The sequence below is a fragment of the Lactuca sativa genome, chromosome 3 (genome assembly GCF_002870075.4).
Source record: "Lactuca sativa cultivar Salinas chromosome 3, Lsat_Salinas_v11, whole genome shotgun sequence".
NCBI classification, from domain to species: domain Eukaryota; kingdom Viridiplantae; phylum Streptophyta; class Magnoliopsida; order Asterales; family Asteraceae; genus Lactuca; species Lactuca sativa.
The window spans coordinates 148,830,694-148,839,623 of record NC_056625.2 but is presented as its reverse complement, the minus strand read 5'-3'; the positions used below and the strand labels follow the sequence as shown (position 1 = coordinate 148,839,623).

Genomic DNA, 8,930 nt, shown 5'->3' with positions numbered 1-8,930 from the left:
GTTTAGATCTCTTAGGCTAAAAACTAATTTATCAAAATTTCACTTTTTACGATTCATAGAGTTGTGATGGTTTAATCATTAAACTTCGAAGAAGTATAACTTCTTCATACGAAGTCAAATTTTAGTGTTCTCTATATGTATGTAATCCTTGTTACATACAATATAACTTTTGTTAAGACTTGTTTTCCTAAATAATCTTCTATCAAAAAGTCATTTTTACTCTTATTATCTCTAAATTGACTAACCCGAATCTATGGGTGTTACAGCTACCCCCATGGTCTTTCATGCATTTTACATGGGCTACCCACGAGTTCTTTCAAACAAATACCTCGGGCAACCCCTGGGATCTTCCATGTAAATATCACAAAGACAACTAGAATTCTACATACACTACTAGAAAAATACCCTTTAATGACGCGCGAATAATGACACGCACTATTTTATTATATGCAAAAGTGTGTGCGCTAAAAATAATGTCATCTCTCCAAAAATTAGAAGGATTTAGGGCACGTATTTTTGCGCGCCCTAAAATAAGTGTCACATTGAAAAAAAAAACACGGAGGGCACATAACATAACATGGGCGTCGTGTAACCATGTTGCTTTATATTTTTTTAATGAAACGCAGGGTCTTTTCTCTAGGGAGGAAATGAAATTATGAAAAGTTTGAAAGGCCCGCCATGTTATTACCTTATTTCCACCGTTCTTCTCTCTCTTACTCAAATGCCCAAAAAACCATGATACAGTCATCACCAAATCTCCGATCTCGCACCAGCAAAATGTCTCCTACCGATGTCTCCACCTACTCTCTGCCCACACACTATTTCTGTCAATTAAAAACACAAAAACCCTCAATCAGATAACCATGGCTACTTCTCCCTTCCTTATCTTCTCAAAAACCCCTAAATTTCTTTAACTGTAAATCAATGGCGAATTCAACCCGAAGACCCGTACTCCGAGCTCACTCACCTTCCAAAAGATTCTACACCTCATCGTCGTCAAATTCATTTGCTTCCTCCACCTCCACCTTCTTGTCGAGACCGTCGTTGTTCATTCAGAACCGATCTGCGTTACCTACATGTGTCAACATATACAGATCATCTCCATTGGTGTCGAATATACGATTTTCTCTCGACAATCGTCAAATTTCTTCGATTTGTTCGATCTCTATAATTCCGAGGAGTAATAATAGTAATCAAGCATCGAAAAAGCAGTTGGCTAAACCGAGGAGGATGTGTATGTGTTCGCCTACTTCGCATCCACGTTCGTTTAGGTGCAACTTGCATAAGAACTCTAACATCAATCACACTCCGGTGTCGTATCCTTCGAATCGACTCAACGCAAGGAGGTCTACAATGACAACCAAGGTTTCAATTGCAGGAATGCCCAACCAAGGTTTCAATTTATAGAAATGAATCAGAAAAATATCGGCAAGCTTCCTTCCACCTTTCTAATTGAGGCATTCTGCTTTGTGTATTTTGTTTGTCATATTTTTTGTTTTATTAACATTCCACAGAAAATCTAGTTGAGGATCTTTTAGGGGATTTTGAGTATGAACTTCAAGTTCCATATCTCCTGTATTGAAATCCTGCTCAAGACTTCAATGATATTCGGATCTACAATCCACGTGAGTCTGAGGATGTTGCAAATCTTTTTACTAGGTATTTATTTCTCCTCCTTTTTATTAATTATATATTGAATATGCACATAGAGTGTTATGAGTTGGAATTGAGCTATCAAACTCTATAGATATTTCAACTTAGGAACTTTATGTTTGGATTGTTGAAGAGTATAATTTTTATTGCTACTTGGGTTGTGCTTAGTATAATGGAATTGAAGAAGGAATATAATGGTTTAAGAACATCATAATCACACACATTTTTTTATTGATTTATCCAGGATACTCGGTGCATATTCAAAGGTTCCTCTGAAGCCAAAAGTAAACAAAATGTACCCAATGCTATTCTCACTATTTCATTAAAATTTATTTACAATAACTTTAATTCAAGTTTTTTATATGTAGTGAATTTGAGGAACTTGAAGCTGTACCCACATCTTCAGTAACTGAAGGACCACTAGAACCACCATTTACCACTTCAAGCTCCATATATATCCTTGAAGATTTTTCATTTGCAAACGTCTTTGGTGTATGTATTATTTCATCAACATAACGGTTCTTCTGTAATTTTCCTTTTATTTTATACGTTAAAAACTAATTTATTTCTTTCAGAATACTATGAACCTAGGACACCACCCATCCAACTCATTCAATTCCATTCCACCATACCACACCTCCACATCAATTCCATTACATTCCCATGTTGCATCTTCCCCTTCACTCAACCACACACCACTCCAAATCCCCTCATTTCCTTCATCAACCTCCAGAATCGGAATTCCACTCCATGAAACTCAAGACCAGGTCAACAACAACAATAACAATACACGTGTAACTAATCTTATCAAACCCCTTTCTTTTTTTACACCCTTTGCAACTCCAACTCCAACTCCATTGATGACACATTCCAACATCCGATTGATTTTTCAAATAATCTTGGTCATCGACCATCAGTCTCAACAGTTGATTCGTTTTTTCCAGTTTATAATTGAGACCGACCAACACTCAGAAAAAAGAGTTATAAATTGTTGAATATAAGGCTCAAGATTAACATCTTTGTTTCAATTTGGTAAGCCCAAAAGTTATAATTTTTGTTTGTTTTCGTTATAATTATATGATTTTAACTTTTAAGATTCTTAACTTCTTACTTCTTCAATTGTTTAGGTCATTTGATTGATGGAATTAGGAATCTCCGAATCTGCTGTGGATTGGTTCATAATTGTGTATTTGTTTATTTAGTTTTTCTTTTAGAAAAATATATTGAATCTTCTTCATTTGTTTGTGTGATTATTTGAGTTTTTAAAAGTATATATATTTTCTTTTTTTGGAAATAGTTTGAATGATTGATTATCATTCATTCATATATGGAGTTTGTTTGTTTATTTTTTTGCCAAGGGGTTATTTTATTACAGGAAACTAAACTGATAATTGTTCATTTGTGTTTGGATTCCTATTTGTTTTTTTGTTTTGTTATAATACAGAGACAACATATCTGTATATTTACATTGAGAGTTTGTGATAATAAAAAAATTATACAATTTCAGCTCATTATTCTAGTCACCAATTTCAACTCCAGGTTTCAATTTTCTAGGTTTACCATTCCAATCTTTACTCTTAAATTATAAGGTGTTTTCTGATATTTTTCTTTATAATATTGCAATGTTTCACAAAAATAGAAGTATCCAGTAGTGAAAAAAAGGGAGAAAAGGAAAATGTAAAAGGATATGAAATTAGTAACAACCATTTGATTTGTATTAGTTCTTAGAATAAAGCAAGGCTAAGAAATTAGTGAATGATTTAGCTATATTTGTGTCCTTGGGGCCTTTTTTGCCCTTCTCGCCTCGGGCCCCAAAAATGTTTGGACCGGCCCTGTACAAGCACAAACATTAACTTCCATATTTCCATGTCAGCATTTGGTTTCATCTTCCATGGATAAAACTGTGCGATTATGGCAATTGTACAATCAATCTTGTTTGAAGATCTTCTCTCACAATGATTATGGTAAGGAATCTATTAAGTAAAACAACTCATGTATGTTATGTTGTTGGTACTTAGGGACAAGTTTATAACTTTTTTTTATTTGTTATTGTTGTTGAATGCTGATATATGGTGACTTGCATTCAATTTTCTTAAGGCAAGATACTATTTTGGCTACTGAAATTAAGCACAAGGTACAACCAACATTCAAGATTCTTATTTCAGATCATATCACAAATTCACAATATACTTATGTGTCCTTGTTATACATACAGATTAGGAAGGTAAATCCGACTTTGGACATGGTGGTTGATGAAGGAGACAATTACACACATATTCAAGAAAGAAACAGAGTTGGATGATTATTTGTTAGTTTTATAGGAATGTATAACCCATGTTAGCAATCTATTATTTTTGTTGAACATTTGAATGATTATTTGTATGACATATTATAATTTGTGCATTTTATTTTATTTTTTGTGTAAGAAATTTTATTTATAGTATGCAATGGATTGTATTTTTTGTATATGGTATTTTATTTCTATTATGAGACACTAAATGCAAATTTAATTTTAAAAATTAATAAACATGTAAATATTTTTTTTAAAAAATTTAAATTTACGATTCGCAAAAATGTGTGTCATCTTCGTTCATGACATGGCCTTTCTTTACACGGGTTTTAATGATATGCATTGCGTGTCATAAATGCGCGTCGTTTATTGACGACGCGCAAAAGCGTGTCGTCTCTCGTTATGACAGGGCCATCCTTAAAACGTATATGCGCGTCGTCTGAGCGTTTTATGATACGCATTGCACGTCGTAAAAGGCTATTTTTCTAGTAGTGATAACACAATCTAGTAGGGCGCTATAAAAACCCGTTATTCTTCAAGACAATAAAAGTCAAGCCTTTTAAATAAAATTTTGTGTAAGTATTTGGAATAAAATACACTTAAAAATCAAAGTTTTTCCCTTTGGAACCAATAAAACTCGGACTGAAAACCTCTTTTCGGCCGAGAACCATCTAACTGCAAGCCCTTCGGACCGAAATCTCCTTTCCGACCAAAAACCCAACCGATATATATATTTTTCCCCAAAAAATAAGTCATTTTCTCACTTTTTCACTCGAAAACACTCCCATTTTGCTCCCAAGTATCATACAAGAACCTTCCAATATTTAAGAAAAATCCTTCCAATCTTCATAATTTTCACCAAGAACACCAAAAACAATCTTCAAATCTTCAAGCTGACCGAAAACACATTGGACCGAGAATATGTTCTGTCACACCCCCAAACCAGAACGGCGGAAACTTTCGGGGGCGGAGGACGTCATATTCAGTATCATAACAGTTCATAGAAAGGAAAGTACACACCACCATACATATTAAGGTTTCCAAAATGTTTACATAATTGTATTCGTTACATGTTCAAAAGATAAAAATATAAACATCTTTCAAAAGAAGTAATTAACGTCAGCACGTTAATCCTCAAAAGTTGATTTCCAAACCTGCTTAGCGGTTCCCTGAGAATACAAGTTATTTCAAAGAAAAAGTGTCAACAATTAAGTTGGTGAGTTCATAAGTAGTGTTTTGAGAAAATGTACGTCATTCGAAAGTTCATGTATGTTTTCCAGAAAACGCGGTATTTTCAAATGAAAAGAGTTATGATTCATTGGGTTGAAAATGAATGTATTAGATACAGAAAATCCCATATTTTCCCTAATAGTTGAGATATGATTTGTTGTGCTTTCCAAGAAAAACCCTTATTTTCTTATAAAAGTATGAAATGCATATGAATGTTCGTGTTATAAGTTGTAAATAGTTGCACCAAGAAAATCCCTTATTTTCCTATTAGTTGTTTGTTTTAGATGCAGGAAAAACCCTTATTTTCCTAACATAACTGGCAGTCTCTAAGACCGAAAATCGCAAGCAACCGACGTGCTTAAAAGTTGTGACATAGTTTTATATAATAAAGCTATACGAAGACCGCACTTGTTATCCGATGAGTTTTATAACCATACTAAACATAATATGCCTGTAGCGACGTTCTTCAGGCGTCGTAGCGTTATGACAACTGTCACCCCAAAAGACGGACTGTAGCTAACAGTCAGGGCGCGGGATCATGACATCCCGTATAGATCTATGCACATTTGACACGTTCTCCGAACGGGAGACTCTGGTTATAGACAGGACTTGTAACGATACCTTTTATCAAAAAGGCAGTGTTTGAAGATGTACACGTCTCATGGATTCTCAACTAAGTCTATATTAAAGTAATAGTTTTGTATGCAAAGATCATCCTTTCTCACAAAGTTTTGACAATGCATAAATCATAAGTTTTTAAAATGCATTAAAACGGTTTAACAACGAAGGATACTTTGGAATTTCTAAATACTTTGTATAAATCTAGTGCATGCAAAGTATGACAAGAGTTTTCACATAGTAGTAATAAATCACAAGTGATTCTTTTGATAAAAACGAGTAAAGTGAAATTTTTGATGTAGAAGACAAGTTTGTAAACAAAACATATATATGTATATGGTTATATATATGTATAAGTTTTAAAAGATGATTTGGTATGTTTCGTAATTGTTGTTCAAATTCTTACGTTTTTATTAGAAACTTTGCATGAAATAATCCTTAAGTTTGATACTAAAGACCTTTTTGTACTTATCACTTTTGTAAAAATGGTAATTAAACATAATTAAATGATTGTGTTTTAACTTCCTTAATGTATAAACATTGCTCAAAAATGTTAGAAGGTGTTAATAAATCTATAAACCACTTTTGACAGTTTTACCCTTTACTGTCCCTGTTTTTAGAAAAATCATAGAAAAATCATCGTAAGTCAAAAACTGAATCCGTCACCACTGAGAGTTTATAAAATGAGTCTACTTTGTTCCCAATTTTTATTATGATTTTTAGTGGTCTCGAACTAGTGTGAAAATGAACATCTTCACAGACTGGTCCGAAATCACTTCTGAAATGATAGGCAGTTTTATAAAAATCGCCATAAATTGTAGAAAAATCGTATGAACGCGTGCGAGTAGTCATTAGAAAGGTATAAACTTGAACTATTTGCATATTGTACAGTTTTGAATGATATTAAGTTTAAGATGGTCAAAACAGTCCGTGAACAGGACTCAACTTTTCTGTAGAAAGTTGTCATATAAATTTAAGTTATGTTTAGTGTTCTAACTTGTATTCCCCCCCTTAAAACTTGAATAAAACATGAAAATGTAGGGGTATGAACTCACCTTATGTGAATACTTGAAGAATGGAAGGTTGAAGATGAACTTTTGGTTGTTGGTTTGGTGCTCCAAAACAGCCACTCTTTTGGCTATGTTGCTGTCACGAAAATTTCACAGCAAAAGAGCAAGAAAAAGGGTAGTTTACTCACTGTTTTGAATCAATAATTTTGAGTATCATAACAAGTAACTTCCAGGGGTATTTTGTGGTAAAAATATCAAGCAAAAAGGAAGGTGTAGATGGGTGAAATGGTGGCTGAAACACAAAAGGGACGGCAACCCTTTTGTTCATGGTTTTGATGACTTTGGAAGGAAGTTCTTGTTCTTGAAAATGAGATGAAGGTTGAGAGTAATTCCATGGAGTATTGGCTGGTCAAATGAGGGTAAAATGAAGAGTAAATTTCGTGGATATGAAGGAGGAAAGAGTGGAAGAGGATAAGGGGACAAAACCTAGACTAGCTTGTGATGGGATGTGAGTTTAAGTGATGTGATCTTGTCTAGCCACTTGCTTGGGTGGTTGCTTAGAGATAGAGTTAGTTAACTAACTAACTACTAGATATTTAGTTAGTTAGGAGTTCTAGGTAAGGAGAGGGAAGGTCTTAATCTTGAAAATTAGAAGAGGGATTAAGAAGCATTCTTAGTAAAATGTCTTAAGTGATTAAGCACTTATTAGTTAAGTTGGCACTTACCTCCACCAATTATCTTATCTTAATTGATTTAGAAATCATATTCCTTACATGAAATCACTTTAGGTAATGAACCATAACTAGTCATTCACTAGATAATAATACATATGTACAAATACATACATGTATACTTAGTATAAAATAACAATGTAGTTTTTGTGTATTTGAACTTTAATGTTTATGTTTTATTCTTTTTATTCAAAAACACTTAGATACATTTTAATTATACCTTATAATAATTCATTTTATATTTTAATTTATTTAAATATAAAATTTATTGACCAATGTATAATTTCGTGACATTTAACCGGTTAACCATATCGTTAAACACGTTTTGTCACTTTGGTTCGTATATTTGTCGAATTTAGATCCTACACAACTATTAAGCACACGTTTTACATAGAACCTAACTTAATTATCAACTAGATACATGTTGTTAGAAAAATTAAGTTTGTTGTGTTCAAATGATGTTATATGCTAATTTCACAAACCGGTGATGGTTCGTAGCCATACATCATAACGAAATTTATCAATAGCTACTTGTTTTATATTTCACAATAACTTATTTAAATAAAAGAGGTTAAATTCCTTCAACCATTCTTGATGAAATACTCATATTGCTTAATAATCAAAACATAGCATCGTACGATCGTTCCTATTTTTACCAATTGTTACATGTTCCCAACACAAAACACTATCAGACCGAGAACCTAGTTCTCGGTTGAGGTTTTAAGACCGAAATCAAGGATTTCGATGAAGGCTAGACCGAAAACTCTCATCCACACTCCTAATAATTCCCGGTAATTATTCCTTACACAAAATTAAGTGTTGCTTAAAATTTTAATTAATTATTTTGCTAATTTAAATATGATTACGTGTTTAAATAATATTAGGATACCGTTATTTCCACGTACGCTAGCCCAAAGATCATCTCTACAGTTCCACTATCCAGACTCGAACATACACTAGAGGTGAGTTCATACCCCGTATGTTTTCACTATTTCTAATGTTTTTAGGGGAGGGGGGGGATACAAGTTAAACAAAAGGACTCTTGTGTTAACATTCAAACGATTTAAAACCATTTGAAACCATTTTTAATTTTTTCAAACCGATTATCACTACATTTATCAAAATATGTTTATATATATATATATATATATATATATATATATATATATATATATATATATATATATATATATATATATATATATATATATATATAACTCTTTTGTAGCATGTCGAGCAACAGAGCATTTTTTATAAATCTTTCACTACCGCTTTATACATACTGTTAAATTGCAAATGCTTTGGTTCATTTCTAGGTCATACACTTAAACTATAATTGGTATAGTTTGTAAATCGATACAGTAATTTGCTAAGTTCAACAAACAATACACGAGCATA

The 8,930-nt window shown here is 32.7% G+C and overlaps 1 pseudogene; it reads left to right on the top strand.

The window, feature by feature from the left end:
* Window positions 1–924: 924 nt before the first annotated feature.
* LOC111888494 (mRNA-decapping enzyme-like protein) lies at window positions 925–2,648 on the top strand (annotated as a pseudogene).
* Window positions 2,649–8,930: the final 6,282 nt, after the last annotated feature.